The sequence below is a fragment of the Callithrix jacchus genome, chromosome 3 (assembly GCF_049354715.1).
Source record: "Callithrix jacchus isolate 240 chromosome 3, calJac240_pri, whole genome shotgun sequence".
Lineage (NCBI taxonomy): Eukaryota > Metazoa > Chordata > Mammalia > Primates > Cebidae > Callithrix > Callithrix jacchus.
This window is the reverse complement of record NC_133504.1, coordinates 139,973,835-139,991,449: the sequence shown is the minus strand read 5'-3', so window position 1 is coordinate 139,991,449 and position 17,615 is coordinate 139,973,835. Positions and strand designations below refer to the sequence as shown.

The 17,615-nt window shown below is 42.9% G+C and overlaps 1 pseudogene; it reads left to right on the top strand.

Annotated features, from left to right (window-relative positions):
- The first annotated feature begins 10,676 nt into the window (after positions 1–10,676).
- LOC100388568 (immunoglobulin-binding protein 1 pseudogene) lies at positions 10,677–11,987 on the top strand (annotated as a pseudogene).
- Positions 11,988–17,615: the final 5,628 nt, after the last annotated feature.

The following is a 17,615-nucleotide window of genomic DNA, read 5'->3' as shown; positions in this document are numbered from 1 at the left end:
AGCCATTTAACTTGCAAAATATTTTTTTCCATTTTGATACTTCAAATATGTTAGAACTCATTTATAACTAATGCTCAAGTCCAGGTACCATCACTTTCTAATCCCCTTGTCAGTCTCAGTGTAGCTCAAAGCTTTCACAGGAGAGTTTAGGCCTGAAGTTAGGGCCATGGGAGACCTTCTTCCTTCCACTGATAACTCCAAGGATCACGGCCTTTCTCCATTAAAGGAAGCAAGTGGGCATAGTTATGCTTCGTCTAAGGGCAAAATGACACAAGCTGATAAAGTCCAAGTAAACAAATGTAGTTAGGAAAGAGCATGCATTACATTAAATGTTTTTCAAGTATAAAATAGGTAAGAAAAGAAAATACATACACAGAGACAAGAGATTTGAAAATATTTCACATTGGTTTGGAATAAATGTAAAGATAGAAAAATGCAATATATTGAGCAACTAAATTTAAATTAAAATTTTGTTTTAATCTGATTTTACAACATGGCATTTGGTGTAAGACAGTCCATCTTGACCACCACCTAAGGGTAATAGTCACTGGGGCAATGGTTACGTCATATGGCTGTCTTACCTAAAATATGTTCTTACAACATAGAGCAAAAGGATATTACTTCATCTCCACTTGTCCAAATAAATGCACGTATAGCCAATTCCTAATTACCCAAGTGCAGTAGCAAGGGTATAGCATACATTGCTGTCAAATTGTCTTCTGCCAATTAGTTTCTTCTCATTAACACTAGACGCATCATCTTGGTCTTCATAATGGCCTTCTACTTCTAGCTCACAACTCAAAGTCTACAGGAGGAAGCTGGGCACCCTGGGTCATACCTGTAATCCCAGAACTTTGGGAGACTTAGGCGGGTGGATCACTTGAAGTCGGGGGTGTCAGACCAGCTTAGCCAGCGTGATGAAACCCTGTCTCTTCTGCCAATACAAATATTAGCTGGGCATGGTGGCATGCACCTGTAGACCCAGCTACTTAGGAGGCTGAGGTGGAAGGATTTCTCAAACCTGGGAGGTGGAGGTTGCAGTGAGCCAAGATTGCACCACTGTACTCCACCCTGGGCCACAGAGTAAGACTCCATCTCAAAGAAACAAAACAAAACACAACAAAAATTAGCTGGGCATGGTGGCATGCACCTGTAGTCCCAGCAAGTTGGGAGACTAAGGTAGGAGAGCCACTTGAACCCAGGAGATGGAGGTTGCAGTGAGCCAAGATCGTGGCACTGCACTCCAGCCTAAGCAACAGGGCAAGACTGTCTAAAAAAAAAAAAAAAGTCTATAGAAAGAAAATGTGTATCTATTCATTCATTCAATCATCCATTTATTCAACAAATAGTCAATGAGTACCAATTATAGGACAGATACTCTTCAAAACATTCAGAACTCAATTCTAGGCGTCCTGTCACTGCTGCAACAATTATAGAGTATTTTTTTAGTTTACAGAGTTATTTCTCCTGATGTATCAAATTGGTCACCAAAACCTTAAAATTCCCAAAAGAAGATAAGGCTACTTTCCACCATCCATAAAGGTTGGTAAGATTTGTTTTCATAACTTCAGCACCATGTAATGATGGTTATTGTGGCCCTGAATTATTTCAAATGTAAAGAATGATAGTGACATCTCTGTAAAGAGAGAGGCCTAATAGAAGTTTCTCATCAATAAGTGGTCATAAATGTAGGTGATGATGCTATTCCAAAAACACCACTTATGAATAATACAATGCACTTGAAATCTAAGTACGCTTCTCAATAACAGAAATGGCACAAGCTGACATAAGTAAATAAGTGACCAGTGTGTTATGATGATAAGTGTTTTATAAATACCTAATTATATCATATTAAATGTGGGTGGAAAATGGTGGTGGGGCAGCTACACTCTCAGGTGTTCCTTTCTAGTTCCTGAATACTTCTCAGAATTTTTCACAAGGTGGTCAGTTTCATGCTCCATGCCTCAGGACAATGTGCAAATTTCCTTAGGTGGACCTGCTAAATTATTGAATAGACCCAGGCAACAAATGATATACTAAATATTTGATTAGTACTAAGAAAAGCATTTGAACACACAGCAATATTTTCTTTCTTTTTTTTTTTTTGAGATGAAGTCTTGCTCTGTCACCCAGCCTGGAGTGCAGTGACGCGATCTCAGCTCACTGCAACCTCCACCTCCCTGGTTCAAGCAATTCTCTGCCTCAGCCTCCTGAGTAGCTGGGATTACAGGCACCCACCACCATGCCCAGCTAATTTTTTTTTTTTTTTGTATTTTTAGTAGAGATGGGGTTTCACCATCTTGGACAGGCTGGTCTTGAATCCTGACCTCGTGATCCACCACCGTGGCCTCCCAAAGTACTGGGATTACAGGTGTGAGCCAATATTTCATAAAAATAGATAAATTCTAGAAGTTGCAGGGCTAAAAAACAAAAGGCTAGTGTGAATTTCTTACATATAAAATGTAGGCATTAACATTGTATTTTCCAAAATGTGGCTATTTTCACATATGAAAAATAACGTGAATGCATTTGATATAAGGAGGTGCATGATATTAGTCATTTGAAATGTGTCCCTCAGAGGCTATATCTAGGAGTCAAGAAACTTAAGATCTATTTTTGTTTTTCAGTCCAGCGCGAAGGTAGCAAGTGTTGAAAGCTGTTAATTTTAGAGATGATGGAAAAATGATGAAAAAGAAAACGAGAGTGCTCTGTGTTCCTGTGACTTCAAAGAATCCTGTAGACATAACTCCATTCATCTCAGAGAATAACTCTGCTAATTATATTATACATATTATATATAATTATATTGTTATATATAATAAACTAATTTCTTAGTTGCTTGTTTTATAGAAAGAGAGTTCCGGCCTTGGGAAAAGAATTGTGCAAAAGTGGAAAAACCAGAAAGAAACTCTTAGATCTTCTAACTCTTTGGCTTAGATTATTCTTTCTCTGTAACTGGAGACACATTTTCCTCCTGCTCTAACTGGTTCCATGGATGGTGAGCTCCTAGATACTGGGAATGTATCTTTTTTTACTCTCCTAGTTTCCACTACTCACTGTTGATTCTCTTCCCATCTCAGCTCACTTTCCAATCTTTTTACAGTAAGTGTCTCTTCTATTAGACACTTCTTAAGTATTGCAGTTATTGGTCTCTTCTTGGCCCACTCCCTTCCTTTTTTTAAATTGAGACTGAGTCTCACTATGTTGCCTAGGGTGGTCTCTAACCCCCAGGCTCAAGCAATCCTCCTACCTCAGTCTCTCCAGTAGCTAGAATTACAGGCACACACTGCCACACCCAGCTACTTTTCTTTTTTGAGGCAGAATCTCACCCTGTCTCCCAGGCTAGAGTGCAATGGCACAACCTCAGCTCACTGGAACCTCTGCCTGCCTAGTTCAAGCAAGTCTCATGGCTCAGCCTCCTGAGTAGCTGGGATTACAGGTGTGTGCCACCACGCCTGGCCAATTTTTGTATTTTCAGTAGATACAGGGTTTCGCCATGTTGGCCAGGCTGGTCTCAAACTCCTGACCTCAAGTGACCCACCCACCTTGGCCTCCCAAAGTGCTGGGATTACAGGAGTGAGCCATATGCCTGGCCTAAATTTTAGCTCATACAGTGGAGGTGTTAGTGCATCTCAGTGAGACTATCTGACACTTTCTGCTGCCCCCTCCCCGCTACTCCTATCTGAGCAGTAGTGATGATGTTCTGTGTTCACTGCCCTTAGCATAGGGTTGGTAGAGAAAAAAATGCAGACAAGAAAGGATAGTTTTCTTAGTTTTTCCATTTAAAAGTAGACTGTGAGGCTGGGCGCAATCACTCATGCCTATAATCCCAGCACTTTGGGAGGTTGAGGCAGGCGGATCACCTGAGGTCAGGAATTCAAGACCAGCCTGGCCAACATGGCGAAACCCCATCTCTACTAAAAATACAAAAATTAACTGGGTGTGGTGGTAGGCACCTGTAATTCCAGCTACTCAGGAGGCTGAGGCAAGAAAATCACTTAAACCGGGAGGCGGAGGCAGCAGTAAGCCGAGGTTGTGCCATTGCACTCCAGCCTGGGTGACAAGAGTGAAACTCCATCTCAAAAAAAAAAAAAAAAATAGACTATGAAACTCATTCCAGAAACAGTAGCCTGAAGGAAAATATATTTAGTTTAAAAATCCTTTCTTTCGAGCATCAGAATCTGGCTTTTGAATATCAGAAGCTAAAATCCCAAAGAATTTAGAGCAGTAAAGTATTTCTATCATCAATAAGTTTGGAAGAAGACATGCTCATATAAGAGTTTGCCCCACTCAGGGCAGGACGCGGTGGCTCATGCCTGTAATCCCACCACTTTGGGAGGCTGAGATGGATGGATCACTTGAGGTCAGGAGTTCCAGACCAGCCTGGCCAACATGGTGAAACCTCGTCTCTATTAAAAATACAAAAATTAGCCAGGCGTGGTTTCAAGTGCCTGTAATCCCAGCTACTCAGGAGGCTGAGGCAGGAGAATCACTTGAAACTGAAAGACAGAGGTTGCAGTTAGCGGAGATCATGCCACTGCACTCCAGCCTGGACAACAGAGCAAGATTCTGTTGTCTCAAAAAAAAAAAAAAAGTTTACCCACTCTAGAGGATATAAAATCCCCTGACAAGGTGGAGGAACAGAAACAATTCCAATGAGTATCCTTTCTTGCACCATTCCAAGCCTGAAGAGGAGCAAGGGGAAATAAAAGAAACTCCAAATTGGCTGGGGTCTCCGAAGTGGAGGGAAGCTGTTGTTAAACATCAGTCTCCACCAGGCTTGGGGCTCATACCTGCAATCCCAGTGCTTTGGGAGGCCAAGGTGGGAGGATTGCTTGAAGCTAGGAGTTTGAAACCAGCCTGGGCAACACAATGACATCCCACCTCTACAAAAAATAAAACGATTAGCCAGGCCTGGTGGCATGTGCCTGTAGTCTCAGCTAATCTCAGGAGGCTGAGAAAGCAGGATGGCTTGAGCCCAGCAGATTGAAGCTGCAGTAAGACATAATCTGCCACTGCACTCCTGCCTGAGCAATAGAACAAGACTCTGTCTCAAAAAAATAAAACAAAACAAAAGTCAGTCTCATATAGGCTTCTTGCATCCAGCATGGACTGGGCATAGGTCATAAATGTTGAAGCCAAGAGTACATGAAACCACCCCACTACCCTAGCTAACAGCCTTTCAGGCAGGTGAACAAGCAGCCAAATATCTTCCATTCCCTGGGAGAGATGTGAAGGCAACTGAGAGAGAGATGATTTAGGATTAGGAAGAAGGAAATGGTAGCAGATAATCCCCTGAACATTCTGACCGGAGATCTGATGAGAAAATAAACATCTCAACAGATTCCAGTGAAAAAGATGAAGAACAACCAAAGGCCAGATAAAATGTAGCCATTGAGGCCAGGCATGGTGGCTCAGGCCTATAATCCCAGCACTTTGGGAGGCTGAAATAGGAGGATCACTTGAGCCCAGGAGTTCAAGCCAGCCTGGACAATGTAGCAAGACCCTTGTGTCTAATTTTAAAATTAACATTTATTAAAATAAATAAATAGAAATGTGGCAATTGAGCCCTAGACACTACCTAGTCTCTTCCCTACCTCACCAGCATGCATCAACATAGCACCCAGAATTGAGATGCAACCCTGTGGTGAGGAGAAAGGCAAGAATTTGATTGGCTGAGAAAGCCCTGTTGGCTAAAAATTACATTTTGACCACTAGGCAGAATGGGGACTCAAGTTAAAAATCAAGTTTATTGAGCTGGGCACAGTGGTGCGCACCTACTAATTGGGGAGGCTGAGGTGGGAGGATTGCTGGAGCCCAAGAGTTAGACACCAGGCTGAGTAACATAGTGAGATCCCATCTCAAAAAGTAACAGTAATAATAATCAAGTTTACGTAGAACAAAAATTAGAAAAGCTTTGTTTCCTGCATACCCAATTATGAGTATTGAAATTTGTTCAAGCTACACTAGTTTTTATCTGTTCACATGACTGCCTACCCACTGGGCTATAAACTCATCAATGGTAGGGACTGAGCATATCCCTAGCGCATATCATAAAGACTGAAACGGAGGCTGAATATATGGTCAGTGGATTCAGCCATTTGATGCCTATCCAAGCATGATATATCCAATGTTGCCAAACACCCTGGGGGTGGGGGGTAAACTATTCCAAGAGCACAATCTATTTAGCCAGGGATTCATATGCGTTTGGAACTGAAAAGAGGAGATAATAGGGGCAGTGGGGAGGCAGCCTGTGGGAAATCCCAAGAGGTGCCTTTGTGTAATTATCACTAGAGATTATAAGGTTATTAAACCATGGAGAATTTTTTCAGGGCTGGAGGCATCTCTGTAGGATCTAACCCAAAACAAAGTCAGGCATTTTTGCTTCAAAGCCTGTAGACAGGGCTGATTTTAGAGTAGGTGGATTTTACCTTTGCCTCCACCTGTGATTTTAGAGACCCAAGCAGCTCCCTGCAAATCTTCCCCATCTGCTGTTGCTGGGTGATACCTGGTATTCCACTGTCAATTCTCCCTCCATTTCTTTAGCCTGAAATCTTATTCCTTGCTAAAATGGAGACAGATTTGAGAAAAAGAAATATTTTGAGTTACTATCAGCCTTTTATCCTTTGAGCTGACCAAAAGAGCGAAGGAATATTTTAATTTTAATTTTTAGTAGAGAGGGGGGTTTCACCGTGTTAGCCAAGATGGTCTCTATCTCCTGACCTCATGATCCTCCTGCCTTGGCCTCCCAAAGTGCTGGGATTACAGACATGAGCCACCACACCCGGGCTTTGCATTTTTAAAACAAGAGATAGGCTGGATGGAGAGATAGAAAGTAGCAGGTACAGGGAAGTTGGGAAGGAGGCTGCCTGAGTGGAGAAAAGACAGAATAGAGAAGCCCGGGGTACAGAGTCTTTGTAGGCTTTGCAGTTCTGCATAGGGCCTTCTATGCTTAGGCAAGAACAGGCTGTGGTTCTGGATCTGGGAGAATTGGAGAAAGAAAATAGAGGAGCTCCCCATCCCCCACTGCCTCACGCTAGTCATTGGCACCTTGCGAATTGTCCTGGCCTACTTAGCAGCAGTTTTCTGTCTTGGATGAATTGATGCTTTTCTAAGAAGAAAGAGAGGCGTGATGGATGGCAGCAGAAGTAAACCCTGGGGCATGCACCAACTCACCAAATTGATTCCTGAGCTTGGGATACAGAGAACTATGTAATTATGAGACTATAATGCTTGTCAATTGGCTTGAGGAAATTAGACACATAAACCAAATTGCTAGGAGCAATGAGGTAAGATAGATTTTTTTGGAGCCAAATGGATTTTATGGATGTAAGCATCTTAGAGACTTGGTTTTCCTGATGAGAAGACATTGCTGAGTGAAATCTAATGACTGCAGGAAGTAGCTGTCACTTGCCAAAGCAAAGAAACAGTGATAGTGCTGGCAAAGATGTAAAAGGCACAGTCTGAAGGTCTGAGAATGTTCTGGAAAGATTGATTGTCAGGGAGCCCATTCTTCACCCCATTTAACTGAGTCTTCTCAACCAGGATGAAAAGGATCTAAACTCATCTCTGCTGTGCTTCTGTTCAAGTGACTGAGTCATGGACACACTGGTACGGCTTAGAAACAAATACATAGCCATTGTCTTAGTCCATTGAAGCTACTGTCACAAAATCCCATAAATTGAGTAGCTTATAAACAACAGAAGTTTATTTCTCACAGTTCTGGATGCTGGCAAGTCCAAGATTAAGATGCCAGCAGGTTCGATGTGTGATGAAGGCCTGTCCTCTAGCTCATAGCCAGCGGTAGCGGGCTATCTTCTTACTGTATCCTCACATGGTGGAAGGGGCTAGCTAGATCTCTGCAATCTCATTTGTAGCCAGCTTCCACAGAAAAAAATAAAACTTGCTACTGATGAAGATGATGTCGATGAAGATTATAATGATGATGATTTTGATGATGAGGAAACTAAAGAAAAAGCGCCAGTGAAGAAATCTATATGAGATACTCCAGCCAAAAATGCACGAAAGTCAAATCAGAATGGAAAAAACTCAAAACCATCATCAACACCAAGATCAAAAGGACAAGAGTCCTTCAAAAAACAGGAAAAAACTCCTAAAACACCAAAAGGACCTAGTTCTGTAGAAGACATTCAAGCAAAAATGCAAGCAAGTATAGAAAAAACACATCGAACAATCCTGGGCACTACTGGTAAATTAAGCCCAAAGATGGAGAGAAAGAAAAAAGAGAGACAAATGTAGTCCATAATGAGTGTCATCAACAATCCAGACGGAAGTCTATTTTAATCTCAATCCGCTTTTCTGATTTGTCACCCATGCCTCTTCAGGAAACAATCTCACTCTTGGTTCCCTAAAGCACTTTCTTCTGATTGCTGCAATTCAGTGAACCTTGCCCTTTGCTTTCTATTACTTGTGCATTTGCCTCACCTCTGACCATGTTTTAAATCCCCTTTCTATCTTTTCAGCTGCTCAATAAATATTTGAATGAATAAAAAAAAAAAAAAGAGAGAGGCTGGGCATGGTGGTTCACCCCTCTAATCCCAGCACTTTGGGAGGCCAAGGCGGGCAGATCACCTGAGGTCAGGAGTTCAAGACCAGCCTGGCCAACATGGTAAAACTCCGTCTCTACTAAAAATACAAAAATTAACTGGGTGTTGTGGCACGTGCCTGTAGTCCCAGCTACTCGGGAGGCTGAGGCAGTAGAATCGCTTGAACCCGGGAGGCAGATGTTGCAGTGAGCCAAGATCGCACCACTGCACCCCAGCCTGGTTGACAGAGTGAGACTCTGTCTCAAAAAAAGAGAAAACAAAAGAGGAGGAGGCACAGAATCTTCCTCTCTGCTCACCAACATTTGAGGATAGAAGACAGTCATCTACAAACCAAGAAGTGGCCCCTCACCAGACCTGGATCTGCCAGCACCTTATCTGAGACTTCCTAGACTCCGGAGCTGTGAGATACAAACTTCCATTGTTTAAACCATTCAGTCTATTATATTCCATTATAGCATATAGTCTATGATATTCTATTATTATTATTATTTTTGCTTGGATAATCCCTTTTAATGGTGAACTTCAGGTCACAACCATAACTATCTGTTCAACTACACCAAGATTTCTGAAGACAATGGCTTCTCCGCCCAAGCAGGTTGTATATAAATTCCAAATAGAACCTGGCATCACCCTGAAAGAATTCTAACTTCACACTGTTGGGGAAATTTACCAAGATGGCTTCAGAATAGACTAACTTTATACAGCACATTAAAAAAAAAAGACTTTTATTCAGCACCACAATCAGACTAAGCCCAAACTAAGACTTCTCTTTTCTTCCTTGCCAATGAAACCTTTACTTTATTGCAAATGTCAATATGACCAGCTTAAGAAAACTACTTTTCCTAGTCTCCCAGGTGAATAGGCATGAGCAAGTGGCAAAATTTTGGCTGGCAAGATGGGAATAGAAATTGTTGAGTAGAACATCTGTAAAGCTTCTTAAAAGGGGAAAATGGCTCATCTGTGGGCCCCTTAATATTTTTCCCTTCCCCTTTCTTACTTATTCATACTAAGCACAAACACGGCACCACTATGTACATTGCAAGGATATATGTATATTCAAGAGCACATCTCAATCATGCCAGAGTGGGATGCCTGCAGGAGACAAGCAATGGGAGGAAGTGGCGGGTATAAATGGGAAAAGCAACTTTTTGGAGGGGTGGGGGGGATTTCATGTCCAAAAAGTTGCTCATCTTTAAACACACACACACACACACACACACACACACACACACACACACAACTTTTACTTCAGTTTTGGAGGTACATGTGAAAGTCTGTTACATAGGTAAACTCGTGTCATGGGGGTTTGTTGTACAGATTACTTTATCACCCAGGTATTAAGCCCAGTACCCAATCGTTATCTCATTGTGGTTTTGATTTGCATTTCTCTAATGATCAGTGATATTAAGCTTTATTTCATATGCTTCTTGGCCACATATATGTCTTCTTTTGAAAAGTGTCTGTTCATTTCCTTTGCCCACTTTTTAGTGGAGTTGTTTTTCTCTTGTAAATCTGTTTAAGTTTCTTATAAATGCTGGATATTAGACTTTTGTCAAGTGCATAGTTTGCAAATATTTTCTCCCATTCTGTAGATTGTTTACTCTGTTGATAGCTTATTTTGCTGCACAAAAGCTCTTAAGTTTAATTAGATCCCGCTTGTCAAATTTTGCTTCTGTTGTGATTGCTTTTGGTGTTTTTATCATGAAATCTTTGCCCATTTCTATGTTCAGGATGGTGTGGCCTAGGTTATCTTCCAGGGTTTTTATAGTTTCGAGTTTCACATTTAAGTCTTTGATTCATCTTGAGTTGATTTTTGTATATGGTGTAAGGAAGGGGTCCAGCTTCAATCTTCTGCATATAGCTAGCCAGTTATCCCAGCACCATTTATAGAATAGGGAGTCTTTTTTTAATTGAAAAGTAAATTTTTTAAAAGAGAAGGGAGGTCAAGAAGGCGGATCAGACCGGGTGCAGTGGCTCACACCTGTAATCCCAGCACTTTGGGAGGCCGAGGCGGGCGGATCACCTGAGGTCAGAAGCTCGAGACCAGCCTGGCCAACATGGTGAAACCCCGTCACTACCAAAAATACAAAAATTGGGGTTCCTCCCTCCCCAAGATGGCTGCTGAAGGTGAGTTATTGCTGCTGCAGCTCCCCAAGCTGTTTGAAACCAGTAAACAGCTTCTGGACGTAGTAGAAATAGTGACTGAAACTGCCGGTTCCCGGACAGTCCCGGAGAAGGTGTTCAAGGGCCGGGACCTCCTTGAGAAGGCTTCCGAAATGTAATTGTAGCTCGACTTATTCAGCCAAAATGAAGATTTGGAAGAGATTGCTTCCACCGACCTGAAGTACCTATTTGGTGTGAGCATTTCAAGGAGCCCTCACTATGAAATAAGTCAACCCCAGCAAATGTCTAGATCATTTGCAGTGGGCTCGAGAACACTTTATAAACTACTTAACTCAGTGCCATTGCTATCATGTGGCAGAGTCTGAGCTGCCCAAAGCCAAGAATAACTCTGCTGAAAATCACACTGCTAATTCCTCTATGGCTTATCCTAGCCTCGTTGCTATGGCATCTCAAAGACAGGCTAAAATAGAGAGATACAAGCAGAAGAATGATTTGGAGCATAAGTCGTCTGCAATGAAATCTGCTGTGGAAAGTGGTTGAGCCGATGATGAGCATGTTCATGAATCTTATCTTCACCTTTGGAGGTGGATTGATATCAGCTTAGAAGAGATTGAGAGCATTGACCAGGAAATAAAGTCTCCTGAGAGAAAGAAGCTCTTTAAGAGAGGCATCAAATTCTAACTTATCTTGCCAGAAGAGGCCTCCAGTGAAACCCTTCACTTGGAACATGGCCCAAGTCTAAGTATCTGGAGCTAGTTATCCAAACCTGGCAACTATGATGGTGACTGGTACGAGCAACATCAGAAATATGGAGCATTACCAGACCAGGGAGAGATCAAGGCAACAGCGGAGGAATTAAGAAAAGCAGCTCAGCAACAGGAAGATCAAGAAGAAAAGGAGGAAGAGGATGATGAACAAACACTGTACAGAGCTTGGGAGTGGGATGGCTGGAAGGATACCCATCTGAGGGGCTGTGGTGACCCACAGAACATGGGCTGATCTTCCCACAACATGGCAGGACTGCAAGGTGCACACCTTCCCCGCCAAGGAAAACCATCCAGTCCTCCCTGCCCTGGGCTCCCGCTGCAGCTGTGTACGACAAAGGCAAAATGCTAAATCTTGTTTTGCATTCAATAAAGTGTCAAGTGATTAAGTGTGTATTTGTACCCCCCCCAAAAAAATTATCCAGACTTGGTGGTAGGCACCTGTAGTCCCAGCTATTCAAGAGGCTGAGGCAGGAAATTTGCTTGAACCTGGGAGGCAGAGGCTGCAGTGAGATCACACCACTGTACTCCAGCCCAGGCAACAGAGCCAGAGTCGGTCTCAAAAAAAAAAAAAAGGAGGATGGCTTACACCTGTAATCCTAGTAATCCCAGCACTTTGGGAGGCCAAGGTAGAGGCTTGCTTGAGGCTAGAAGTTTGAGACCAGCCTAGGCATCATGGCAAGACACCATCTGCACACACACAAAAATTTTTTTTTATTTAGCTGGGTGTGGTGGTGTGTGCCTGCAGTCCTGGGTATGGTGATGCACTCCTATAGTCCCAGCTTCCTCAGGAGGCTGAGGAAGGAGTTCGAAGCAGCAGTAAGCCCTGATAGTCCCACTGTACTTCAGCCTAGGTGACAGAATGAGACCTTGTTAAAAAAATATATATATATTGAAAAAAGGGCTCTGTACAGACTGTTGTTAAGAATGTTTTCCAAAATAGGTGTTATGGGTCTTTTTATTTAATTCAACTATCTTCTCTTTGTGTCCTGGAAGGGAGGGGGAATGGGGAGAGAAGAGACAAAGAATCACAGCCAAAAGCTGTGGTCAATAATCATATGAAACCCTGCAGTGGTGCAGCAGCCTCTGCTCTGTGGGTGATTAAGAGGCGAACTCTCCACTTCCACTAGCATTCCTTGAAGATGTGGGCAACAGTCCTGGGCTGTTCTGCAGGAAAGACATGGGCTGCTGGCCAGCCCTTATATCTCAAATCCAAACATGCATTCCCTTTCCAGATCCTCTGTCCTAGGCGGTGGGGGGTGCGCCCAGCGTCAGATCCTTGATTCATCTTATCTTCACACAGCTGTCCATTTTAGGACTCAATAGACTTAACTTCCTGTTTAGGTTCTCTTTTCCCTCAGGAGAGACTGCTGGCTGCTTTCTTCCTCTAAGCAGAAGTGCATAAAATTAAATGTTACCTAAAGTCTCTGTGTTTTGGGAGAGGTTAAAGAAGGAATGTGGTAGGCTGTCACATCTGTGAGCCCGGCTGAGCTATGCCTCCTTGTATACTCCCCTGCCTTGGAATTTCAGTGTCCCAATGACCAGCTTTAATCAGTTGAAGCAGGCAGAAGGGGTACTGTTTGGAGCCTGGGACTTGAGGACTGGAAGCTTCCGCTTTGGCTCTCTGGGGGAAGCCAGCTGTCCTGTAGAAAGATGACTGCCCTAAGCCCAGCCTGCTGTGAAAAAGCACGAAACGATTTTACAGTGGTTTGTTATGAATACTAGATAACCCAAACAAACAGCCACCATACTGCATTATATTTAGGGCTTGTATTTCCAACTTAGGGGAACAACAGCTTAGGGGAGAAGGTAGCATTTCCTTTTTTCTTTTTCTTTTTTTTTTGAGACGGAGTCTTACTCTGTAGCCCAGGCTGGAATGCAGTGGCATGACTGGATCCCAGTTACTGGGTCCCAGTTAAAGCAATTCTCCTGCCTCAGCCTCCCAGTAGCTGGGATTACAGGCATGTGCTACCATGCCCAGCTAATTTTTGTAATTTTAGTAAAGATGGGGTTTCACCATGTTGGCCAGGCTGGTCTTGAACTCCTGACCTTGTGATCCACCTGCCTAGGCTTCCCAAAGTGCTGGGATTACAGGTGTGAGCCACCACATCCAGCAGGTAGTGTTTCTTCTCACTGGGAAAGAGAGTGGTTGTTAACGATGTCTCCCATGTGTAAGAGGATGCATGACACTGCAAAGCATCATCAAATGCTGACTTCCTCTCACTGCATTTCTCTCCTCTGGCTCCTTTTCTCCCTCCACCAACCCACCCCCAACCTTTTTTTTGAGACAAAGTCTCACTCCGATTGCCCAGGCTGGAGTGCAATGGCATGATCTTGCCTCACTGCAGCTTCAACCTCCTGAGCTCAGGTGATTCTCCCAACTCAGCCTCCTGAGTAGCTGGGAATATAGCTGCACACTATCATGCCCAGCTAATTTTTTTGTATTTTTAGTAAAGAAAGAATTTCATCTCATGTTGCCCAGGCTAGTCTCAAACTCCTGGGCTCCAGCAATCTGCCCACCTCAGCCTCCCAAAGTGCTGGGTTTATAGGCTTGAGCTACCCCACCCGACCTCCTCTCCCTTTTAATGAGCTGATCCCCTGTGCACCCTGGATTTGCCTTCTGCTTCTTCCCACTCCTGTCACTTTGCCTGTTCTGTGCCATCCACCTGCAACGCTCCGCCTTCATTTCTGTGTATCAAAATCACTCCAGTTTTTCTAAACCATTGTAAAATATAACCTTTTTTTTTTTTTTAGATACGGGGTCTCACTGTGTTGCACAGGCTGGTCTTGAACTCCTGGGCTCAGGTGATCCTCCTATCTGTGCCTCCCAAAGTGCTGGGGTTACAGATGTGAGCCACCGCATCCGGCCTAGGTATAACCACTTTAATAGTTTTCCATGAATTTCTCAACCCTGGTAAAAGCTGCTCCTTTCCTCTGACATCCATTCCCAAAGCAATGCTAAGTGGAAAATTGATTTGGCCATTAGTCATTTTGTGACATCATTTCTCTTATTGTCTTGAACTAATATGTAAATGTACCTTGATTTAACTTTACAGTGGTTTGTTTCTTGTTCCCTGAATCAGATCGTAGCTCATTAAGAACAGGAATATTGGGCTGGGTGCAGTGGCTCATGACTGTAATCCCAACAGTTTGGGAGGCCAAGGTAGGCAGATCATGAGGTCAAGAGATAGAGAGCATCCTGGCCAACATGGTGAAACCCCATCTCTATTAAAAATACAAAAATTAGCTGGGCATGGTGGCATGCACCTATGGTCCCAGCTACTCAGGAGGCTGAGGCAGGAGAATCACTTAAACCCAGGAGGTTGAGGCTGCAGTGAGCCAAGATCACACCACTGCACTCCAGCCTGGTGGCAGAGCGAGACTCCTCTCAAAAGAAAAAACAAACAAACAGAAATATTGGCTGGGCAAGATGGCATAAGCCTGTAATCCTAGCACTTTAGAAGGCCAAGGTGGGCAGATTACTTGAGGTTGGGAGTTGCAGACCAGCCTGGCCAACATGGTGAAATCCTGTCTCTACTAAAAATTAGCTGGGCATGGTGGTTCCTGCCTGTAGTCCCAGCTACTTGGGAGGCTGAGGCAGGAGAATTGCTTGAACCCAAGAGGTGGCGATCATGCCATTGCACTCCAGCCTGGGGGACAACAGCAAAACTCCATCTCAAAAAAAAAAGAACAGGAATATATGTGGTCATCCATTCATTAGAAAGTCAGTAAATATCTATTGATTTTAACTATACTTACCAGTTCCATCTAGACCAAGCAGCCTAATAGTTTTCTTTTTAAAGCTCTCACATCCTATCAAAATGATTGTAACAATTTTTTACTTTTGCCCAAGACAGAGGGGATTTCTGGGAATGAGAACCTTCAGTTTTAAAACTGAAAAATTAGCCAGGCATGGTGGTACGCACCTGTAGTCCCAGCTGTTCTGCAGGCTGAGGCAGGAGAATCACTTGAACCGGGGAGGCAGAGGTTGCGGTGAGCTGAGATTGTGCCATTGTACTTCAGCCTAGGTGACAGAGCAAGACTGTCCCAAAAATTAATTAATTAATTAATTACATTAAATAAAACTGAGACTGTCCCGTGCAAACCAGGACAAGTTGGCTATCCTACTTATACGGTTATTGCCTCATCTAATTCACATGGTGCTCCGCCCAGGCTTTCAAACAGCAGAACGTTGCCCAACCCTATTTTCACATAAATTACTCTTGTAAGTTCTGTAAGTTCAAACAGGTGGTCTCCTAAACAAGTTTCACCGTCATTTAAATTTGATAGGTTTTTGAAAATCATTTGTGATAATTATACGTTATCCTAATGGAGGTTGTTTTCATAGTAGAAGCTATAAAAAGGAAGGATAAAAACTTGCTGGATTTTCTCCAGCTTGGTTGTTGGAGGGAAGCTGTATGTGGCAAGCACATGTCATCTGGCCCCAGACAGTCTTACTGTATTCCATCCTGCTGCAGAGAAAGTTCACGGCTCTAGTAAGACCTTAGTTAGACCTTTTGCTACATTGTATTGAAACACTTACCCGTCACTCTTTACTTCCCAGTACTATCAGTTTCTTTTTTGAGACAGAGTCTCACTCCGTTGCCAGGCTGGAGTATAGTCGCGCATCTCGGCTCACTGCAAGCTCCGCCTCTCGGGTTCAAGCGATTCCCCTGCCTCAGACTCCCGATTAGCTGGGACTACAGGTGTGCACCACCACATCCAGCTAATTTTTTTGTATTTTTAGAGACGGGGTTTCACCATGTTAGCCAGGATGATCTCAATCTCCTGACCTTGTGATCCGCCTGCCTCGGCCTCCCAAAGTGCTGGAATTACAGGCGTGAGCCACCACACCCGGCCTAGTGTGAGCTTCTTAAAGCCAAGGGCTGGTGTATTTATATGACAACATTTATAAAACACATACAGTGTACCAATGTTCTTTGCTTTTTACAATTTTTTTTTTGTGTATGTAAGAAACAAGTTGTAGTAACATGTTCTCAAAGTTTGCTTCCAAAGATGTTTCTCTGTCAAACACTTATGTTCACTAACTGAAAATAGCTTTTGATTCATCTTCAAGAAAGCATGCTTACATTTGCCTTTTTTTGGTATAAATTTATGGGGTACAAAGGTAATTTTGTTTCATGCATGGATTGTTTAGTGGTTAAGTCAGGGCTTTTAGAGGGTCCATCACCAAATAACGTATATTGTACCCATGAAGTGATTTCTCATTATTCATGCCCCTCCCACTCCCTACCTCTTTTGAGTCTCCATTGAGAAAACTGCATCATTCTGCACTTTAATCCATGTGTCAATATTATTTAGCTCCCACTAATAAGTGAGAACATGCAGTATTTGTCTTTCTGTTTCTGAGCTGTTTCACTTCATGGCCTCCAGTTCCAACCTTGTTGTTGCAAAAGATATGATTTCATTCTTTTTATGACTGAAGGGTATCCCAATGTGTGTGTGTGTGTGTATCACATTTTCTTTATCCAATTATCCATTGATAGACAGGTCAATTTTGTATCTCTGCTATTGTGAATAGCGTTGCAATAAACACGTGAGAGCAGATGTCTTTTTTGCTATAATGATTTCTTTTCCTTTGGGTAGATACCCAATAGTGGGATTGCTGGATTGGTTGGTAGTTCTATTTTTAGTTATTTGAGAAATCTCCATACTATTTTTCATAGTGATCACACTAATTACCATCAACAGTGTATTAGCCTTAACTTTTCGACACATCCTCACCAACATGGTACTTTTCATCTTTTTAGTAATGGCCATTCTGACAATACAAGATGATCTCTCGCTGTGGTTTTAATTTGCATTTCTCTGATAATTAGTGATGTTGACCATTTTCTCATATGCCTGTTGGTCATTTGTAAGTCTCGTTTTGAAAAATGCCTGGGAGGCTGAGGTGGGCAGATTGCCTGAGCGCAGGAGTTTGAAACGACCCTGGGCAACATTATGAAACTCTGTCTCTACTAAAATACAAAAAAATTAGTTGGGCCTGGTGGTGCAAGAGACAGGGTCTTGCTCTGTGACCCAGGCTAGAGTGCAGCTGCATGATCATAATTCACTATAACCTTGAACTTCTGCTTTGCCCACATTTTAATGTGGTTATATGTTCATTGTTGAGTTGTTTGAGTTCCTTGCAGCTTCT